Raw genomic sequence first — 21,520 nt, 5'->3', positions numbered from 1 at the left:
TCTGTTTGTTATCTTGTTTTCCTCAGATTTCAAGAATTTTTAAAGACACAGACTAGTGCTTTGAGGATACCATTACAACATAATTATTCACCCGGCGCCTCCACCATTTTTATTCAAACAAATTAAAAACTGTCCAATTTATTCTTTTTTTTTGAAATGTTGTCAGGATTACAAATTTGGGCTTGTTTTGATCCAATCGTTGTAATTAACGGAGAAATAAGTGTTGTTATGAAAAAAATTATGTCGTTAAAAGTTGAAATTAAATTTTTCGAATTATATATTTTCCGTGCACCTCACACATTTTTACTCAAAATATTTGAACCTGGTCTAGTTCGTTCGAAAATGGCCTATTATTATTGGAATTTTTCTCATGATTTTACAAATCTGGGCTGGTTTTATTACTGTCGTTTGAAATTAATAAAAAAACGCGTTTTTACAACGAACAATCGAAATATCAAAAATTCGTACAATTGTAATATAGGAACTTGAAAAATCGAGAAATCTAAAAATCATAAAATCGAAAAACTGAAAAATTAAAATATCGAAGGACTGAAAAAATTTAAAAATCAGGAAATCGACAGATTTAAAATCTAAAGAATTGAAAAATTTAAAAATTGAAGAATCGGGAATTCGAAACATCAAAAGTCAAAAAATTGAAAAACTAAAGTACAAAAAATGAAAAATCGGATAATGGCAGAATAAAAAATTCATGGATTCCAAAACTGAGAGGACGAGAAATTGGGGAATCGTAAGTAAGGAAAAATTGAAACTCTGAAAAATTGGAAAATCGAAAAGCCTAAAAGACGAAAAACCGAGAACTGGAAACATAAAATGAGAAACCGAATAGCCGAGAAGTCGAAAAAAAGAAAAATTGGGAAATGGAAATAACCCAAAATGGAAAAATCGAAACATCGCAAACTTGATAAAAAAAATCGACAAATGAAATATCAAAGATCGAGAAATCGAGGAATAGAAATAACCCAAAAATGAAAAAATGAAAATTGAAACATTTACACTTAATACATCGTAAAATCATAAAATCAAGAATTTCAAAAATCGAAAAATAGAAATATCGAAGAACTGAAAAACCGAGAAATGGAAAAATCTAACATTTTAAAAACTGAAAAATTAGAATATGGAAACATTGAAGAAATAAAAAATTGAAAAATAGAAATATCTAAAACGCCAAAATTTGAAGAAACGGTGAAAAATCCCAAAACTGAAAAAACGAAATATTGAAAAATTAAAGTTACATTGAAGAGTCGTAAAACTGAAAAATTTCAAAACCCAAAAACTGAAAAATTGGGAAATCGAAAAGTCGAAAAATTGAAAATTTAAAAAATATAAAAATTGAAAAATCAAAAACCTGAAAAATCGAAAAATTGATGAAATCTGAGAACTCGAGAAGTAAAAATTTAAACATTGAAAACTCAAGAAATCCACAGAAATTCGATAATTAAAAAATCAATTAAACGAGGAAACGGAAAAATTGAAAATTTCGAAACGTTGAAAAATTTTAAAATCGAAAAACTGGAAAACTCTAAAATCATCGGAAAATGGAGAAATCCAAAAATGAAGAAAAATAAATCCAAAATTTGAAGAATCGAGAAATGGAGGAATCGAAAAATTGAAAAATCTACAATTTTAAAAAGTGAAAAATTAAATATGGAGAGATTGAAAAGTCAAAGTAAAATTGGAGATTCGAAACCTGAAAAATCCAAAAACTAAAACATCGAAAAAAATGAAAAGTCGGGAAATCGAAAAGTTGAAAAATTGATGAAAATTGAGAAATCGAGAAACTGAAAAATCGAAAATTTCTAACCGTTAAAACTTGAAAAATTTAAAAATGAAAAAACTGAAAAATTAGAATATGGCATAATTGAAGAATCGAAAAATAGAACTATCAAAAATCCAAAAATTGGAGAATCGAATTTGTGAAAAATACCAAAACTGAAACATTGAAAAATCATAGTAAAATTGAAGAGTCGGAAAACTGAAAAATCTCAAATCTAAAACATCGAAAAATTGATGAAAATTGAGAAATCGAAAATTTCGAAACGTTAAAAATTGAAAAGTTTAAAAATCTAAAAACTGAAAAATTGTAAAGTCGTCGGAAAATTCAGAAATCCAAAATGAAAAAAAAAGAAATCCAAAATTTAAAAAATTCAGATATGGAGGAATCGAAAAAATGAAGAATACCAGCACTAAAATATCGAAAATTGAAAAATCTAAAATTTTAAAAACTGAAAAATTAGAATATGGAAAAATTGAAGAATCGAAATCCTTATCTAAAAATTCAAAGATTGAAGAATTGAAATCGTGAAAAATCCCAAAACAAAAACATCGAAAAATTGAAAAATCAAAGTACAATTGAAGATTCGAAAAACTGAAAAATCCCAAAACTGAAACATCGAAAAATTGAAAAATTAAGAACCTAAAAAATCGAAAAACTGATAAAAGCTGAAAAATCGAGAAGTGGAAAAATTGAAATATTAAAAACTCGAGAAATCGAGACATGAGAAAATTAAAAAATCGATTTATCAAGAAATTGAGAAATCGAAAATTTCGAAAAGTTAAAAATCGAAAAATCGAAAACTGAGAATCGTAAAATCATCGGAAAATTGAGAAATACAAAAATGAAAAAAAAAGAAATCCAAAATTTGAAGAATTGAGAAATAGAGGAAACGAAAAATTGACGAGTCGAAAAACTGAAAAATCCCAAAAACCGAAAAATTGAGAAATTGGGAAATCGAAAAGTCGAAAAACTGAAAATTTTAAAAATCGAAAAATTCATGAAGACTGAAAAATTAAGAAGTCGAAAAACTGAAGCATTGAGAACTCGAGAAATCGAAAATTGAAAAATTTAAAAATCGAAAAAATGAAAAATAGAAAGAAAAAAATCCAAAAACTGAAGAACCGAAATTGTGAAATATCCCAAAACTGAAACACCGAATAATTGAAAAATCGGGAAATCGAAAACTGGAAAAATTGAAAATTTAAATAATTGAAAAACTGAAAAATCAAAGTAAGATCAAAGAAAAACTGAAAAATCCCAAAACTAAAACATCGAAAAATTGATGAAAACTGAAAAATCGAGAAGTCGAAAAATTAAAACATTGAAAACTCGAGAAATTGAGAAATGAGAAAATTAAAAAATCGATTTACAAGAAATTGAGAAATCCAAGGATGAAAAAAAAAAAGAAATCCAAAATTTGAACAATCAAGAAATAGAGAAATTGAAAGATTGAAGAGTCGAAAAACTGAAAAATCCCAAAACCGAAAAATCGAGAAATTGGGAAATCAAAAACTTTTAATTAAAAATTTAAAAAATCGAAAAATTGAAAAATCAAAAACGTGAAAAATCGAAAAATTCATGAAAACTGAGAAATCGGGAAGTCGAAAATTGAAACACTGAAAACTCGAGAAATCAAAAATTTCGAAATGTTAAAAATGGAAAAGTTTAAAAATGAAAAAACTGAAAAATCGTAAAATCGTCCAAAAATTGAGAAATCCAAAAATGAAAAGAAAAGAAATCCAAAATTTAAAGAATCGAGAAATGGAGGAATCGAAAAATTGAAGAATACCAACACTGACACGTCGTATAAATTGAAAAATCGGGAAATCGAAGAGTCGCAAAACTGAAAATTAAAAAAATCGAAAAATTGAGAAATTTGGAAATCGAAAATTTCGAAACGTTAAAAATTCAAAAATGAAAAAAAATAGAGAAATTGAAACATGTAGAAATATCTAAAAATCCAAAAATTGAAGAATCGAAATAGTGAAAAATCCCACAACTGAGACGTCGAAAAATTGAAAAACCGGGAAATCGAAAAGTCGAAAAATTGAAAATTAAAAAAATAAAAACACAAAAAATCGAAAAATTGATAAAAATTGAGAAGCCGAAAAACTGAAACATTGAAAACTCGAGAGATTTGGAAATCCAAAATTTCGAAACCTTAAAAATTGAAAAATGAAACAAAAATCCAAAATTTGAAGAATCGAGAAATGGAGGAATCAAAAAATTGAAGAACACCAACACTTAAATATCGAAAATTGAAAATCAAGAAATTGAAAAATTGAAGAAACGAAAAATCAAAGTCGAAAAAGTGAAAATTTAAAAAATTGAACAATCAAAAACCCGAAAAATCGAAAAATTGATAAATTGAAAAACTGAGAAATCGAAAAAACGAGTAATCGAAACATTGAAAAGTCCAGAGAGAAATCGAGAAATGGGAAAATGAAAAAATTAAAAAAGTCCGTTAATCGTGAAATTGAGAAGTCGAGAAAAATGGAAAACTCGTAAAACTGAAACATCGGAAAATTGAGGTCTCCAAACACTAAACTAAAATATCGAAAAATTATACATACATATAAAACTTGACAATCTGATTACCGGTCTAATAAAATCCGAAATATAACGATTAGACAACACAATGAACTGCAGTTTCGACCTCCTTAGGTCTCATCAGTACAGCATATTTCACTGCCGTTAAGCAAAGTGGTGGCGGCTAGTGAAGATACGTGTAATCTAACATAATAAAATGCAGACAGACAAAGACACAGATAAACATCCAGAAACGGGGATCTACTTTTTCGTACTCTCGGGTCATGAAACGTCGAGAAAACATGAAAGTAGCTTACGCTCGGTAAGTAAAAATTAAGTTGGTTACAAATACTGCTTGTTTAGTAATTTTGTTCGGTTTTCCGTCTTTCAAAGAGGTGTAGTTGTTTACAGCCAACTGCAACTGAACCTCATTAAATAAAACCCTTGCAGGTGTTAACAACTTCGCGGTGCTTAATTTCTCCTTTTGCAACGACTACAAACTCGTAAACAAAGAATACCTAATAGAAAATCCGTTGACAGAAAAGTTCATGTCAACGTCAGTGCGCAAAAAGTTCGGCATTATTATGTGCCGGGGTCAAAAGCTACGGTAACAATGCTAAGGGCGCTCTTCGAATCAGTGCTTTCGTCAAAAGCCCCTCGTCTCATTAAACGGAATTTACCCACACAACAGAAGTTTTCTAATTTAATCAGATTTGATTCAGAATACGTTAATAAATATGCAAAAAGTGAGCGCGAGCCTTTCAAGTCCAATACGAAAGTAACTCCTCCGAACGTCAGTCTTTCGGTCTAATTTAATAACTCCGCGCCATTCATTCAAAATCTGATTATGACAATAATAAGATTATTATTAAGATCCAACATATCACTCCCCTCTCACAAACAATGTACTTACTTCATAATAGGAAATGTCTGCAACGATTACACAGTCGACGAGTCGACGGCTTCGTTTCCCTCATCTGAAACTTCCCCTTGCAGAAAAACATCCGAGACAGAACTGTAATAAGACCACATTTACACAATAATTGAAGTGTGTGTTTGAAGCGTTGCGATGTTCTTAAGGTTCGCCCACAATAGACGCCAACTCAACTATACGCTAGTGCTAATAAACGGAATGTGGTGGAGGCGGCGGACGGCCGTTTGCCGCGATAAGTGCGATTCAAACAAATTGCATAATTTTTTACTTTTGCTCTGGAAGGAGCGGCGCGACGTTACGTCCTCGCCGGAAGGATTTTCCACTCGGCGGACTCTCATCAAGCTGCATGAGGGCGAACTCGAGTTTTTGCTGCAGGTCGGCATATTTTTAGCCGGAATTAGCGGCGCGCTGTTTCGGCGCACAGAAATGGCGTGTTTTACAGTTGCGAGAGCTGGAAGGCTATGATTAATGCAATGCGAGGACTTGCGACATTCGTTTTGTATACTGATCAACTTGTCATTAAACGTGGCTTTTACCGCATACCGAAGTCTCTATTACTAAGAAAGCTACTGCACCAACAAAATCGACAAGACTAACTGAAGGAAAGATGCCGTATTTTCCGCCAGTGGGATCCCTTTAAAAAATGTATAATATCTTTTAATATATGTATGTGATATAATGTAAAAATATTCTTGTAATAAATATGTAAATTAGTTATTTTCCCCAGTGGTTTCTCACATATTAAAACAGGGTTTGTACATATAATCAATGTGAAAAGATGTTTTCTCATTCAAACATTTTCACAAGATCGTAATTTGGTTGATAGTTGCAAATTTTCAAAACTACCCTGTATAAATTAGGTCGTAATAACTCTCCCCCTTTTCGCTCGAACTGTGCACACCACACACAACCCCCTTTCAGACCTTGACCAAAGCAATTAGCCGCACAACACCAAAAACACCCATCCACTCTGCCCTGCCTGCCGCCTCCGCCGCCCCCAAATTTCCACATCCGAATAATTCTTGGCGTCCATCTCGGCGCCGTCACCTCGTGTCCGCAGCACTTATCGGTTCGCTCGTCCTTTTCAGAATTCAGGTCCTCCCGGGGGCGGCGGGCTCTAAACGGCGGCATGCACGAAATATGGACATGCGACGGAATAAATCCGCGGGGATATTCGGCTGTCGAGTCGGATGTGTCATATCCAGCATGCATGCGTGTATGGCGTCGCCCGGAGCCCCGGATGATGTTAGCAGATCAAACATTGAACCGTAATCAGCACGATAACACTCGCCCTCTCCCCGAACCGGACGTCATAACGGCCGTATGACACCTGAAAAGCGTTCGCAAGCCCGTTATCGGGCGGCGCTGATAAAGCTTCCGGTGTGTAACGTCGCGACGCATTGTGTCTCTGTATCGGAAAACACAAATCCTCAAGCCGGGTTTTGCGCCCCGCGGTTCGAGAGCGGGGTCATTACGGTGCATGCTCGCGATGGAAATTATTTCAATATTTTGACGAGGAAATATTTTCTGCTCATGAATTATTTATTAACTGTGTATTATGTCACTTGTGCGGAGGATTTGTTGGGGCTCGGAGGACGTGTTAGGGATTTTTTAGATTTGATTTATTTGAGTGATAGGCGGGGTATTGATTGCGGCGACCTTACGCCGACTATGCATTATTTAAAGCTAGTTTACACGTGCGTAGGAAATTATTCCGAATATAAATGACATTTATCCTAAACGAAAACGCACAATCAAAGAACGCTCAATACAGTTTTTTTTAAGGCTATTTTGGTCAACAATCTCGGTTGAATTTGCTTTAAAATAGGCCGGAGTCATCAATTTTTCACGACGGTTTGACTTATAGCGGCTGAAACGCCCCGACAAAGTCGGCAGATACTTAGAAGTCTCCGTGAATGTGGTCGTGTTGGAAATACTTCAAAGCACGGAAAACCTACAAAGTTGATATATCGTCTTCTCCCATTTAACTCCTGTAAAATACTTACTCCGGGGATTACTGTTTGAGAGTACACGGAGAGAACTTGTCGGTGACTAGAATTCTGTAATAAAGCACCCTAGGGTGGAGTTCGTCTATACGTTGCCGAAAGGACATCGAGCGGAAGGGGCTGCCGAAATGGCGTAAAAAGGGTAATGTCTTGCCACTTTTAACACGTTCGTGAAATATAAGACACATAAATAGAAAATTCCTCAATGGTTTAGCCCGGCGCCTCCACCATTTATTTATGAAACTGATTTATCGGAACAAAAATGAAACAATGCAACAGTTCTCAAATGTTTGCGAAAAAGAATAATTTGCTCCCCAACACTGTTTCTGTAGAGTTTCGTTTCTTCGGTACGTAACTTCAAGCGTTTTTCCGGAATCGGCCATTGAAATATCGAAAATATTGCTCCGTCACCTCAAACACGCTATACTTTTGGAATTAGCACGCCGAGATCTATATACCAGAATTTTTTGAGAATTTTTGGACAATTTTTTCGAAGTTTAAATTTTTTCCAATTCAATTCGACCAATTTTCGACCATTTTCGAAACTCAATTAAATACATTTTCTTTTAAATTTGGCCTCCACAAGTCTCTTCCGGCCTCGTTTCTTGGATAATTCCAACCGTTTTTTCAGAATTGCCCATTGAAATATCGAAATTTTTAGAATTTTTAAAAATTCTGATTTTAAAGCTAGAAATTTCGAAAATATTGCTCCGTAACGATAAATACGTTATATTCTTGGAGTTGGCACGTCGAGATCAATGTATTAGAATTTTTTAGACAATTTTTCCGAAGGCGAAATTTTTTCCAATAACCCCCTTCAAATTTCGACCAATTTTCGACCATTTACGAAACTCAAATACGTACATTTTCGTGTAGATTTGGGCTCCAGCAGTCTCCTCCGGCCTCGTTTCTTGGATAACTCCAACCGTCTTTCCAGAATCGCCCATTGAAATATCAAAATTGTTAAAAATTTAAAAAATTTTGACTTTTAAGCCCGAAATTTCGAAAATATTGCTTCGTGACGATAAACACGTTATATTCTTGAAATTTTCATGTCTAGATCCATATACTAGAATTTTTTGAAAATTTCGAGACAACTTTTTCGAAGACGAAATTTTTTTCAATAACCAACTTCAAATTTTGACCAATTTTCGACCATTTTCGAAACTCAAATACATACATTTTCGTGTCAATTTGGGCTCCAGCAGTCTCTTCCGGCCTCGTTTCTTGGATATAACTCCAACCGTTTTTCCAGAATCGCTCATTAAAATATCGAAATTTTTAGAATTTTTTAAAATTTTGATTTTTAAGCCAGAAATTTTGAAATCTTGGAGTTAACACGTCGAAATCGATATATGTACCAGAATTTTTTAAGAATTTTAAGACAACTTTTTCGAAGGTGAAATTTTTTCCAATACCCCCACTTCAAATTTCGATCAATTTTCGACAATTTTTCCAGAATCGCCCTTTGAAATACCGAAATTTTTAGAAGTTTTAAAAATTTTGATTTTTAAGCCAGAAATTTCGAAAATATTCCTCCGTGACGATAAACACGATTTATTCTTGGAGTTGACACGTTGAGATCTATAGACTAGAATTTTTTGAAAATTTTTAGACAACTTTTCGACCATTTTCAAAACTCAACCAAAGACATTTTCGTGTAAATTTGGGCTCCAGCAGTCTCTTACGGCCTCGTTTCTAAGATAACTCCGACCGTTTTTCCAGAATCGCCCATTAAAATATCGAAATTTTTAGAATTTTTTAAAATTTTGATTTTTAAGCCAGAAATTTTGAAATCTTGGAGTTAGCACGTCGAAATCGATATATGTACCAGAGTTTTTTAAGAATTTTAAGACAACTTTTTCGAAAGTAAAATTTTTTCCAATACCCCTACTTCAAATTTCGATCAATTTTCGACCATTTTTCCAGAATTGTCCATTGAAAATGGAAATTTTTAGAATTATTAAAAATTTTGACTTTCAAGCCAGAAATTTCGAAAATATTGCTCCGTGATGATAAACACGCTAAATTCTTGGAGTTGGCATGTTGAGATCCTATAGACTAGAATTTTTTGAGAATTTTTAGAGAACTTTTCCGAAGGTGAAATTTTTTCAATACCATCACGTCAAATTTCCATCAATTTTCGACCATTTTTCCAGAATCGCACATTGAAATGGCGAAATTTTTAGAATTATTAAAAATTTTGATTTTCAAGTCAGAAATTTTGAAAATATTGCTCCGTGACGATAAACACGCTACATTCTTGGAGTCAGCACGTCGAGATGTATAGACTAGAATTTTTTTGGAATTTTTAGACAACTTTTCCGAACGTTTCCCACCCTCTAAGAAAAGAGAAGGCGGGTGGGTGGGTGGGGCTAGTACCTGTTAAGACTGATTTTGGCAAAGGACATTCTCTAAGAAAAGAGAGGGTGGGTGGGTGGGGCTAGTACCCGCTAAGATAAGGGTGATTTTGGCAAATGAGATACCCTCTAAGAAAAGAGAGGGTGGGTGGGCGGGGCTAGGACCTGCTAAGATAAAAGTCATTTTGGTAAATGACGTATCCTCTAAGAAAAACACCCAGAACCTTAAGATTGTTTTAAATTTTTCAAAGAAAAAACGGGGTCCAAATATTAACTCAAAAACAGGTCAGGTCAGAGTTTTCCAGGAATAGAACAAAGTCCCTCAAAATTCTTTTAAATAATTTACAAAGAAATCTCCATGGGTTATATTTTGCTCTTTTTTTTTAAGTACGTAGTCCTCTATTCACAGCAAGAAACTTAAATCATGTTCAAAATTGTAAAGTTTTGGAATCTTTAGAATCTTTAGAATCTAGAATCGCTAGAATCATCTTTAGAGCTTTCAGATTTTCATTATTTTTAGATACTTTAGTATCTCTAGAATTTTAAATATTTTTAGATATTTAGGATATTTAGGATTTTTATCACCTTTCCAATTTTTACATTTTTGGAATCTGTGAAGTCTTCCGAATTTTCGAAATTTTTTGAAATTCCTGAAATCCTTGTAGCCCTTAGAGTCCTTGGCATCGTTGAAAGCCTTAAAACCTTTAATTTTTTAAATGTTTGAAACCTTTTAAATATTTCAAACCTTTGGAATCTTTTGGGATTTTGAAATTCAATATTTATTTTCTTTTAATTTTTGTAAATTTTCATAAGTTTCCAGAATGTTCAGATTTTCCAGATTAGCCCAATTTTTCAGTTTTTCCGAAGTAGACAAAATGGCCAGAATTTCCACATTTTCCAAAATTTGTAAAATTATCAGGCTCCATTTACACCAGAATTTTGAGCCAAAATTTTCAAGATTTCTAGGTCTACGACATTTTTCCCACACTTTATAATTTTTTTCACATTTTCTAAAATTTATAAATTTCACGAGTCTATAAATTTTTGAAATTTCTGGAATGTCTGAAATCTTTACAGTCTCAAAGATTTATAAGATAATAATTGGAGTGTTCAAGGTCTTCAGTGCTTTCAGGTTTTATGAAAATTAAAGAAAACATTTTTCCGATCTTTACGATTTTTAGATCTTTTTAAAATTTTTGTTTTCTTTTTAAAGTCTTTGGAATTTTTAAAATGTTTGGCATTTTAAAGAGTTCACGCGACATTTACAACTTTTACTATGTTTGGCTTTTTGGAATTTCTCCAGATCTTTTAGAATCTTTCAAGTATTCGAAAAAGAATTTTAACTTTTGACCCCTTAAGTCTTTAGAGTCTTTAGACCCTTTGGAGCCTTTAAAATCTTTAGCCTTTAGAGTATTTAGTCTTTTGACTCTTTAAAGAGTTTCGAATCTATGGAAATTTTGAACACTTTGGGAATTACTAGGAGTTTTATAAAGCCTAAAATTTCAGCAATTTCTAGGATTATTAGAATCCCCAGGTTCTTTAAAATTTTTAAGATTTAGCTTATAATTTTTTCCGAATATAAGTAGTCTTTTTTCACAGCAAGAAACTTAAGCCTTGTTCAAAATATGGACATAATTCTAACCTCAAATTTACCATTTGATATTTTAAGTAGGTATTTTATTGTTGAGAGAAGACAACATATCCTACGGAACGGAAGTCAAAGGATAAGCTCCAACCACTCACCCCCATCTCATTGTGATTAATTTTTTTATTCGGGTATCTAAATATCCCGAATTAAAAAAAAGCACTGCGGCACGCAATTCTTTCAGATTCGTAAAAAATAAAACACTGAAAGCTCGAAAGGTTTTTTCAAATTCATCCAGCAACAAAACACCAGATTCATTTAAATTTATTCGAAAATAAAACACTAGGGAACTTAAAATTAACATTTTAAACTGCTGATTCGATTTTTGCTGATTTGTACCTTCGCTTTATATCAGGCAAACATTGTTGGTTTATCAAATTATTACAAAAACAACACAACCATTAGAGTTTTTTTACTTATTACTTTGTTTGTTTAATTCCCAAAACATTTGATATTTTAAGTGTTTTTTCTCGTTGAAATAATAAGCCACCCTCATCTCAATTGTGGTTAATTTTTTATTCGTCGTGAGACACATTTTCGAAACTCAACCAAATGCATTTTCTTGTAGATTTCGGGCTCCAGAAGTCACTTCCGGCCTCGTTTCTTAGATAACTCCAACCGTTTTTCCAGAATCGCCCATTAGAATTTTAACAAATTTTGATTTTCAAACCAGAAATTTGGAGATCTATATCCCAGATTTTTTTGAGACTTTTTTAGTGACATTTTTTTGGACCATTACCGAAGCTTAATTGAAGACATCAAAGTGAGTAAAATCGGTTCAAAAAACGAAAGACTTTTTACCGGAAATTTTTTGCAAGATTAGGATCTGTGGTTATTTTTGTCTTATCACTTCAAATAATAGATAAAGCGTGCTTTTCTACAAAAAGTAATGTGGGTCAAGTCGTTTTGGAATGGTGTCATTTATCTTGGTTCAAATCTGTGCTGGTTTTCTTATTTTGGTGAGATATCAAAATATCTCGCAAAGTCCAAGGGCAATTTTAGTCCATCAAATACTGAACTATTTCCATTTTAATTTTTGTAAACTAAAATAAGACAATTAGTAGGTGAGTGCGTTTTGGTCGTTTTTAGACGAAAATTTTCATGTTTGTACAGTTCCTGCGTATTATTCGTAAGAACTGTCCCGGCGTATCCACCATTTTTATCGCCGCATTCATATAATACATTTTCGAAACCGTAACCGTCACCAGTTTTTGATACCGCATCTGTCTCCCTTCGCGAAGATTAATATTCATTTCCCCACCCTCGCCCGCCATCGGCCTCCCTTCCCGCGCTCAGCCGCCTCGTTTTTCACATTATTGCACTTAATTCCGGAATTAAACCACTCCGGATTCAGATTAAATCGTCCACATGACGTTCGTGTGGAAAGGTATTTAGATTTGAATAGCGGGACTCCCCCGTTTTGCATATTATTGCTTCCCCATTGATTCGTCGACGCTCGGCGTACCTCCCGTAACGATATTTTCTACTTTTCCGTCTAGGCTCTAATCCGAGTTTAAACAAAACATCGGAACTCCGGTTATAAATGTCTTGCTTCAGATTTAAACCGCTTTAAGTGGATTGTTTTCGGTGGATATTTGTCAAAATGACAAGTTCTCTGCTAGATTGCATTGTGTAAACCGTGAGCGGTTACAAAGCGCTTAATTTAGTCCTTTTTGCAATCGCGCAAAAATAAACTCGGGCTCGAGGCGCTGCATCGGTTCTTAATCGAAGCGAACCGTCTACTTGATTATGCAAAAACTTGCACGGAGAGCGTGACCGGGCTCCGGGATGAGGAGCGGTTGTGTGGATTTGATAATCTAATGCGGAACGGTGCGGGTTTTTGCAGTCGGATTTTTTTTTCGGAAAAATAGTGTTGAGTTTAAGAACAAAAATAATAAACTTTGCAGCGAAATACGCGTTTTATGAATGGGTCGACGCTTCCAAGCAAATCCGATTACAAAGCGTCGTTAAGAAGATGCTGTTTAATTTAACGTCACTGTTCCATATTTCGCGACAATCCCGAAATTTGTCCTAGAACGTAGATTTTTTGTAATTCCAGTGACGTGTCGCAGCACACCGCCACGCGCACTTCGCCGTCCCCAGGCCCGCCCACTCGGAATTCTCTGCACATCCCTTAATCAAATTAGCCCAAGATGTACAACCCCGACTTTTTCCCGTAACAATTAGGCTAAATTCATTTAGAAGAATGTTCGCATATTAAATTCCTCTTCTCTCTTAAATTTGATTAAAAACAAATTAAAAAGGGAATTCGCGTCGCCGGAATAAAGTCGTGAAAATAAGCAATTCAAAACCGACCCCTCGACATCCAGAGCCCATGAACCGTGAGAAAAGGCACCGATGACATCGGTGACCTGTAGCGCCCCACCGCCATCTTGGGTCGTAATCACGACGAGCTAAACGAAACCGTGCTTCTTTCCACTCCACGTTTATTACTGCATTAACGGTTCTTTAATCTCGGCCGTTTGATCTTGTATAGCTCGCGGATTATAGGAGAAAAGTGCGCAGGTGGTTCCCCGGATACGCCGCAGACTTAATTAAAAGTGTCGCCGGCGGCGGCAAAGTGCATTTTACAACAAAACCTTTAATTTTTGTGCAATAAAATATATCTGTGTTATTTACGCGACCACGAGACGCCGCCGCAAAAAACAGAAACTTGTTGCGCGATTAACGCAAATTCGGTTGCAAAAATCTTACTTTTGCGGTTCGTTCTATTACGGGAAGTTGTTTCTCGGACGTACTCTGCGGTCCTACGAAATCAATTTAACTTGGGAAAGAGTATTGCCGAAGGGATTTGATATATGGAGTCACGTATTTCTTGGTTTGCTTCACTCGAAGGCGGATATACCGAACAGGAAATGACCTATAAGTTCACTTAGAGCAAATTCGAAAAGACAAATATTGCGGCGGCGTAGTTAATGTAGTTTCTTTGGGTTTATCGAACGCCGAACGGAATTCTAATGAACGGATTAAATAAATGGTGGTGTGGTTGTTCGGATCTAATTGAATGAAAGGGAGAGATTTTATTTTGACGTGGACGGATGCTGGCACAAGGGGAGGGATAAGTGCATATTTTCCTTGGAAATTACGAATTTCAAACGTCCGGTCCTGGGGGATCTGTACGAGTGACAAAGCTGAGTAAAAATTCATGACCGGTTGTGTTCGCAACTTTGTAAAATGATCATGGCGGCGTCGAAGACGACAAGTTGTCGGAATTTGCTTTGTTCGATTGTGAAACTGTGAACTGTTCAAGATATTTTTAGACAAAAGTGAACCATGAAATTTTTTTTTCATGTTGGATAAACTGATTCATTCACAAAACGGTTTGTCTGTCGATTTATTATATATAGTAATCGAGTCCATCGGACGAATGTCACTTTTATATTTTCTCGACGTTTCATGACCCCAAGACTACGAAACTGCTGGACTGATTGTTGTCAAATTTTGTATGTATGTTTGAAATATCACATAGATGGTCAAATGCTAACCAAAATTTTGCTAATCGTTCCCATCAACAATTTGATGACACCATTTCAAAGAATTCTATGTTTATTTGATTTAACTGTTATATAATAATGTAGTTCTATAAGTGTGGTGTACGAATCCGCTTTGAGTATTTCCCTAACCGTCCAAATTTTTCTGTAAAAAATAAAGCACCAATGATTCTTAAGATTCTATCAAAATTTTCCAAGAACAAAACACCAGGTGTTCTCAAATTTTGTTCATAGTCTTCCAAAAATAAAAAACTAGGAACTCACAAGATTGTATTTAAATCCTGCCAAATTCTTGTAGATATTGATCCCTAGAAGATATTTTCCGCTTCATTTCGTCCAAAAATTCCACCCCTTTTCAAAAATCCTCAATTGAAATCTTGGAAATTTTGTGATGTTTTTAAAAAATTTCCGTTCCAGCTGAACATTAAAAAAATTTGGCCCGGGACCATAAAAACGCTATTTTTGAGATTTATATCCCAGAACTTTTTGTGGATATTTAGGCCATTTCTCCAAAAGCTCAAGTTTTCAGTACCAATCTTTTGAAATTATTGATCATTTTTTGACCAAATTCGAAATTAGCCTAAGACATTTTTTTGTAGAATTCAACTTCTAGAAGTTATTTTAGGCAATTTTATGATTACTTAATATTTTTTTCAAATATAAAACACCAGGGAACTCCAACACTTTTCAAGATTCTGCGTGTGGAAGGTTCTGGATCAGGATTTTTGAAACATCGGTAAGAAAGTGTTTTTTAGTTCTCAAAAATTGTTATTTTTCATCTTGACAGTTTTGGAAAAATGGCAGGAAGTTCGGAAAAAAATGAGGCTAAAATTAATTCTGTAAGTTATTCTCCACAGAAAAATCCTTTCCAAGTAATTTTCGAAAGTGGGCGAAAAAAGGTTGAAAATTTCACGGAAAAATTGAGCAAAAAATTCTGGAGATCATAATCTACAGAAAAATCTATTTGAGTAATTTTCGAAAGTCACTGAAAGCAAACCGAAAATTTCACAAGGGGAGAGTAATGAAAAATTGAGTTTTTTGAAAATTTGCCTAAAAATTCGCAAAAAATTCTAGGATGTATAACTTCACAGTCTGAATCCATAAACACAGAGAGTTCCGGATCAGGATTTTGGAAATATTCGGTTTGATAAGACAATTTTTTTACATTTTCAAAAAATTTGGAAAAATTGTAGGAATTTTTGCCGAATTAGAATAAATTCTGAAGATTTTAATCTACAGAAAAATCTCATTAGGAAAATTTTGAAATTGGTCGAAAACAGGTCAAAAATTTCATAAAGCGAGAAGAGGGACTGAAAAATTGAAAATTTCGGTTCGAAAAAAAATTTGTTTGCATTCTCAAAAATTATCATTTCAAATTGACAACTTTGGAAAACTACGAAACATTCTGGGATATAGATCTCCACAAGCTGAATTGAAAAACACAGCGTGTGGAAGGTTCTGGATCAAGGTTTTAGAAATATCTGGGCTAAAGAAGTTTTTCTCAAAGTTGCTGATTTTTTTAAATTTTTTTCATTTACGAAAATCAGTCTTATCTTAACAAGTACTAGTTCCGTCTACCCGTCCTCTATTTTCTTAGAAGGTAATTTATTTGCCAAAATCAGTCTTATCTTGGCAAGTACTAGCCCCGCCCACCCGCCCTCTATTTTCTTAGAGGATATATTATTTGCCGAAATCAATCTTATCTTAGCAAGTACTGGCCCCGCCCACCCGCCCTCTATTTTCTTAGAGGATATATTATTTGCCGAAATCAGTCTTATCTTAGTAAGTTCTTAGTACTTCCTAAGATAAGACTAATTTTTGAAGATGATGTAGCCTCTAAGAAAATAGAGGGCGGGTGGGCGGGGCTAGTATTTACTAAAAAAAGAGTGATTTTGGCAAATGACATACTTTCTAAGAAAATAGAGGGCGGGTGGGCGGGGCTACAACTTGCTAAGAGAAGACTGATTTTGGCAAATGGTATACCCTGTAAGAAAATTATATACACAATATTTGTAGTATACATTTGTGTGTGTCAAGTCAGTGATTTTGGGGTTGTCATAATTTGATTCCAGTAATTTTATGTTATTTTATAGTCTAGTTTTTTGAGTGAGCTGATCCGAAAAACATAACGTATCGATGGTTTCAGATCAAAATTTTGGAAATATTCGGTTTGAAAAATAATTTGTTTACATTCTCAAAAATCATCATTTCACATTTGGATTTTGGAAAAATGGTAAGACTTGAGAAAACACCAAGCCGTCCAATACTCCTTTAAATTCTGCCAAATTCTTGTAGATATTGATCCCTAGAAGATATTTTCGGTTTTATTTCGTCCAAAAATTCGACCACTTTTCCAAAATCGCCAACTGAAATCTTGGAAATATTGTGAGTATTTAAAAAATTTTGGCCCGGGACCATAAATAAAAACGCTATATGCATTTTTCAAATCGGCATATTGAGATTTATATCCCAGAACTTTTTGTGGATTTTGAGACCATTTCTCCAAAAACTCAAGCTTTCAGTACCAATTTTTTGAAATTATGAATCATTTTTCGACCAAATTCGAAAATTAGACAAAGAAATTTTTTTTGTAGAATTCAAATTCTAGAAGTTATTTTAGGCTTCAATTTTAAGATTATTTAATATTCTTTCACAGATAAAACACCAGGAAATTCAAACACTCTTCAAGATTCTGCCAGGAAGGAAACACTAGGTATCTTCAAGATTTTTTCTTTTTCTTCCAAAAATAGAACACCACGGGCGTCAAGATTCTATAAAATTTTTTGTAAAACAAAAGACCAAAGCTCTTCAAAATCTTTCAAATTTTTCCAAGAACAAAACACCAGGTGTTCTCAATATTTGTTCATATTCTTCCAAAAATAGAATACTAGGAACCTCACACTCTTGTAGATATCGATTCCTAGAAGATATTTTCGGCTTCATTTCGTCCAAAAATTCGACCACTTTTCCAGAATCGCCAATTGAAATCTTAGAAATTTTGTGATTTTTTTATAAATTTCCGAGCCAGCTGAATATTTCAAAAATTTTGGCCTAGGACCATAAAAACGCTATGTGTATTTTTCAAATCGGCACATTGAGATTTACTCGTATATCCCAGAACTTTTTGTGGATTTTTAGCGCATTTTTCCAAAAGCTCAAGTTTTCAGTACCAATCTTTTGCAATTATTAATCATTTTTCGACCAAATTCGAAAATTAGCCAAACACATTTTTTGTAGGGGACTTCAACACACTCCGAAATTCTGCCAAGAACAAAACACTAAGTATTCTCAAGATTTTTTGTTCTTCTTTCTGAAATAGAACACCACGGGTCTCCCGATTCTACCAAATTTTTCCAAAAACAATAGACCAAACTCTTTCAAATTCTGCCAAGAACAAAACACTTGGGGCTGTCGAGATTCTGTTAAAAATGAAACACCAATTACTTATTTTTAAAATTCTAACAAATTTTTTCAACAACTAAACACCAAGTCCCCTCAAGATTTATTCGTATTCTTCCAAAAATAGAACATCACGGCCTTTAAGGATTCTTTCAAATTTTCCAAGAACAAAACACGAGGATTATTTCATTTATATCATTCCAAAAATAGAACACGACATATTCTATTAAGTTTATCCAACAATTAAACACCAGGGCCCCCAACACCCCTTTAAGTTCTGCCAAATTCTTGTAGATCTCGATCCCCAGAAGATATTTTCCGTTTCATTTCGTCGGAAAATCCTACCACTTCCAGAATCGCAAATTGAAATATTGGACATTTTGGGATTTAAAAAAAAATTGACGTTCCAGCCGAATATTTCAAAAATTTTAGCCATAAAAACGCTATATTTTTCAAATCAACACATTGGGATCCAAATCCTAGAACTTTTTAAAACTTTCTCGGGGGTCCCAACCGTCTTTATTAAAAATGTAAAGCCTTCTAGGGGGCGTCAAATGTTTTTTTTTAATGTGAAACCTTCTTGGGAGTCCCAAGTGTCTTTTTCTTAATGTAAAACCTTCTCGGGGACGCCAAATGTCTTTTTTTTTTAGTGTGATACCTTCTCGGGAGTCCCAACTGTCTTTTTTTTTAATGTAAAACCTTCTCGGTGGCGCCAAATGTCCTTTTTTTTATTGTGAAACCTTCTCAGGAGTCCCAACTGTTTTTTTGTAATGTCAAACTTTCTCGGGAGTTCCAACTGTTTTTTTGGAAATGTAAAACCTTCTCGAAGGGGCCAAAAGTCTTTTTTTTTAATGTGAAACCTTCTTAGGAGTGCTAGCTGGCGATTTTTAAAATGTAAAACCTTTTTGGTTGCGCCAAATGTCGTTTTTTTTAATGTCAAACCTTCTTGGGAGACTCAACTGTTTTTTTTTTTTGAAAAATGTAAAACCTTCTCGGGGGCGCCAATGTCTTTTTTTTTAATGTGAAACCTTCTCAAAAGTCCGACCTGTTTTTTTGAACAATGTAAAACCTTCTCGGGGGCGCCAAAGGTCTTTTTTTTAATATGAGACCTTCTCAGGAGTCCCAACTGTTTTTTTGAACAATGTAAAACCTTCTCGGGGGCGCCAAATGTCGTATTTTTTTAATGTGAAACCTTCTCGGGCGTCCCAACTGTCTTTTTTTAATGTAAAACCTTCTCGGGGGCGCCAAATGTCGATTTTTTTTTAATGTGAAACCTTCTCAGAAGTCCCAACTGTTTTTTTGAACAATGTAAAACCTTTTCGGGGCGCCAAATGTCTTTTTTTTAATGTGAGATCTTCTCAGGAGTCCCAACTGTTTTTTTGAACAATGTAAAACCTTCTCGGGCGTCCTAACTGTCTTTTTTTTTAATGTAAAACCTTCTCGGGGGCGCCAAATGTCTTTTTTTTAATGTGAAACCTTTCCAGGAGTCCCAACCTATTTTTTTGAACAATGTAAAACCTTCTCGGGAATCCCAACTGTCTTTTTTTTTTAATGTAAAACCTTCTCGGGGGCGCCAAATGTCTTGTTTTTTAATGTGAAACCTTCTCGGGGGTGCAAACTGTTTTTTTGAAAAATGTAAAACCTTCCCGGGGGCCCCAATTATCTTTTTTTTTTTAAGAATGTTAAACCTTCTCGGGGGTCCCAACTGGTCTTTTTTAAGAAGGTGAAACCTTCTTTTTTTTCTATTACACTCGTTTTACATAGTGTTTTTACTCCATAGACGTTATCACAAAAAAGTAAAATTCCGCAAAATCAAATTTTATAATTTTTCAGAGAAGCAGTATTTATTGAACTATACTTCAGAAGAGAGGGAAATTCTGTCGAAATAACTTTCAACCAATTTTTGTTTAATTGAAAGGTATTACCATTTTTGAATTGACCATTTTTTTTATGTTGTATAGTTTATATTCATTATTCCATTATACCTTTGTCTAAAAACATCCTCAGCGGTATATACAACCCACAACCATACCCTAAAGGTAATTTTTCAGAGAGTATTTGCCACAGTATTTGAATCTTGACATTACAAGCACAAAGACGGACAATAAAAGCTTGGAAACAAACTCGAGGAAAATTTAAACCATACATTTCTCACAATCTGACACTGGATCGATCGAATCGCCATAGAAACTCGTAAACAGCAATAATTTTTAAGAGCGCTTCGTTTTTTGGCAAAAACTGGGCATCATCCCCTCGATTACAAAACTCCGTAATTTAGTTTATTCGTCCGATCGGCTTCCATCGCATTAGATTTCCCGGAGTGAGTAGTTTGTCTCCACAAGCGTCTAAATCCCAGTGACGAGTCTAGACAACATGCAAACATCCAGAATGTGGATCGTGTTTAATAACGGCGCTTTGTCCTTGCAGCCGAGACCATATTTAATTTTTCCCTCTTAGAGCAAGCAAGCTCCTTTATGAAAGCCGCCGCTTGCCAAAACCGATTTGTTTAGCAATCACGCTTTATCTCCCTTTATGAAAAAAACACCCGAAAAAGCTTGTAAGTTTGCAAGAAATGTTTGAGAATGTCAGAGTCGATGTGGCGGAACTGGAGAAAGCATTCATAAATCATCTTGGCAAATTCCAGTGCCATCTCTCCTGGTGGAAGCACACTACACTCCTTAAAAAAGACTTTGTTTCTAAAGCACTTTATCTGGGAATAAATTCACGATATCAACCCCCGCAAAAACGCCACTACATCCGTTTCGCCGCCTCCTGTACGTACAATTTCACGTAAATATGACCGACTAGTTCTTTATCCAATTTGTTAGCAAAGCGGCGGAAATGCCAGCGCGTTTTTATGGGCAAAGTGAAGCTCCAGCTTTATATTATACGTTACAGTGCATGCGGACAGGTTGGGGGCTAATCCACCCTAACGGCGAACGGAAAAACCTATTAATTCGAAAAAACCTTTCATGCCAGATTTCGTTTCATCTGTTAGCGCGAATTTACACAATGAATACGGGATGGTTTTAATGCGGCCACACACCGGGAAACGCGATGGGAAAAATTAAGGAGAAGCGAGCCATTATTTCGCCGCTTGGGTAGCAAATCGAAAAATGGCGGGCCGAGGGGCGGTATGGTAACCCGAGTGCCCGGAAGTTAATAAAATATATATTACTTTTTTATAGCGTCGTCAAAAAAACCCAATCAATAGGGATCCTCCCGACGGGATTAAGTGTACTTCCAAAATACACCCGCTGACAACGTTAGAGATCTGCGCAATAATCCGGAAGCGTCCTGTGAGTAAAGAAAAAGTCAAGGGCAACAGGTGCGAGTCACC

General features: G+C 34.6%; 1 protein-coding gene across 3 annotated transcripts in view; it reads right to left on the bottom strand.

Annotated features, from left to right (window-relative positions):
• LOC135124538 (leucine-rich repeat, immunoglobulin-like domain and transmembrane domain-containing protein 2) overlaps window positions 1-21,520 on the bottom strand; it is a 243,474-nt gene that overhangs the window by 66,135 nt on the left and 155,819 nt on the right. The window contains exon 4 of one of the 3 annotated variants that reach the window (XM_064049691.1): window positions 5,238-5,339. The exons of the other annotated variants lie outside the window; for them this stretch is intronic. The gene's annotated coding sequence lies outside the window, so the exon portion shown is untranslated. The remainder of the gene's footprint in view (window positions 1-5,237; window positions 5,340-21,520) is intronic. 3 annotated transcript variants of the gene reach the window in all.

This window comes from Zophobas morio, unplaced genomic scaffold (genome assembly GCF_036711695.1).
Source record: "Zophobas morio isolate AGI-343-1 ecotype UQ-CSIRO unplaced genomic scaffold, CSIRO_AGI_Zmor_V1 ptg000002l, whole genome shotgun sequence".
Taxonomy (NCBI): domain Eukaryota; kingdom Metazoa; phylum Arthropoda; class Insecta; order Coleoptera; family Tenebrionidae; genus Zophobas; species Zophobas morio.
Note: the sequence above shows the minus strand (reverse complement) of the source record. Positions and strands in the feature narration are given on the sequence as shown.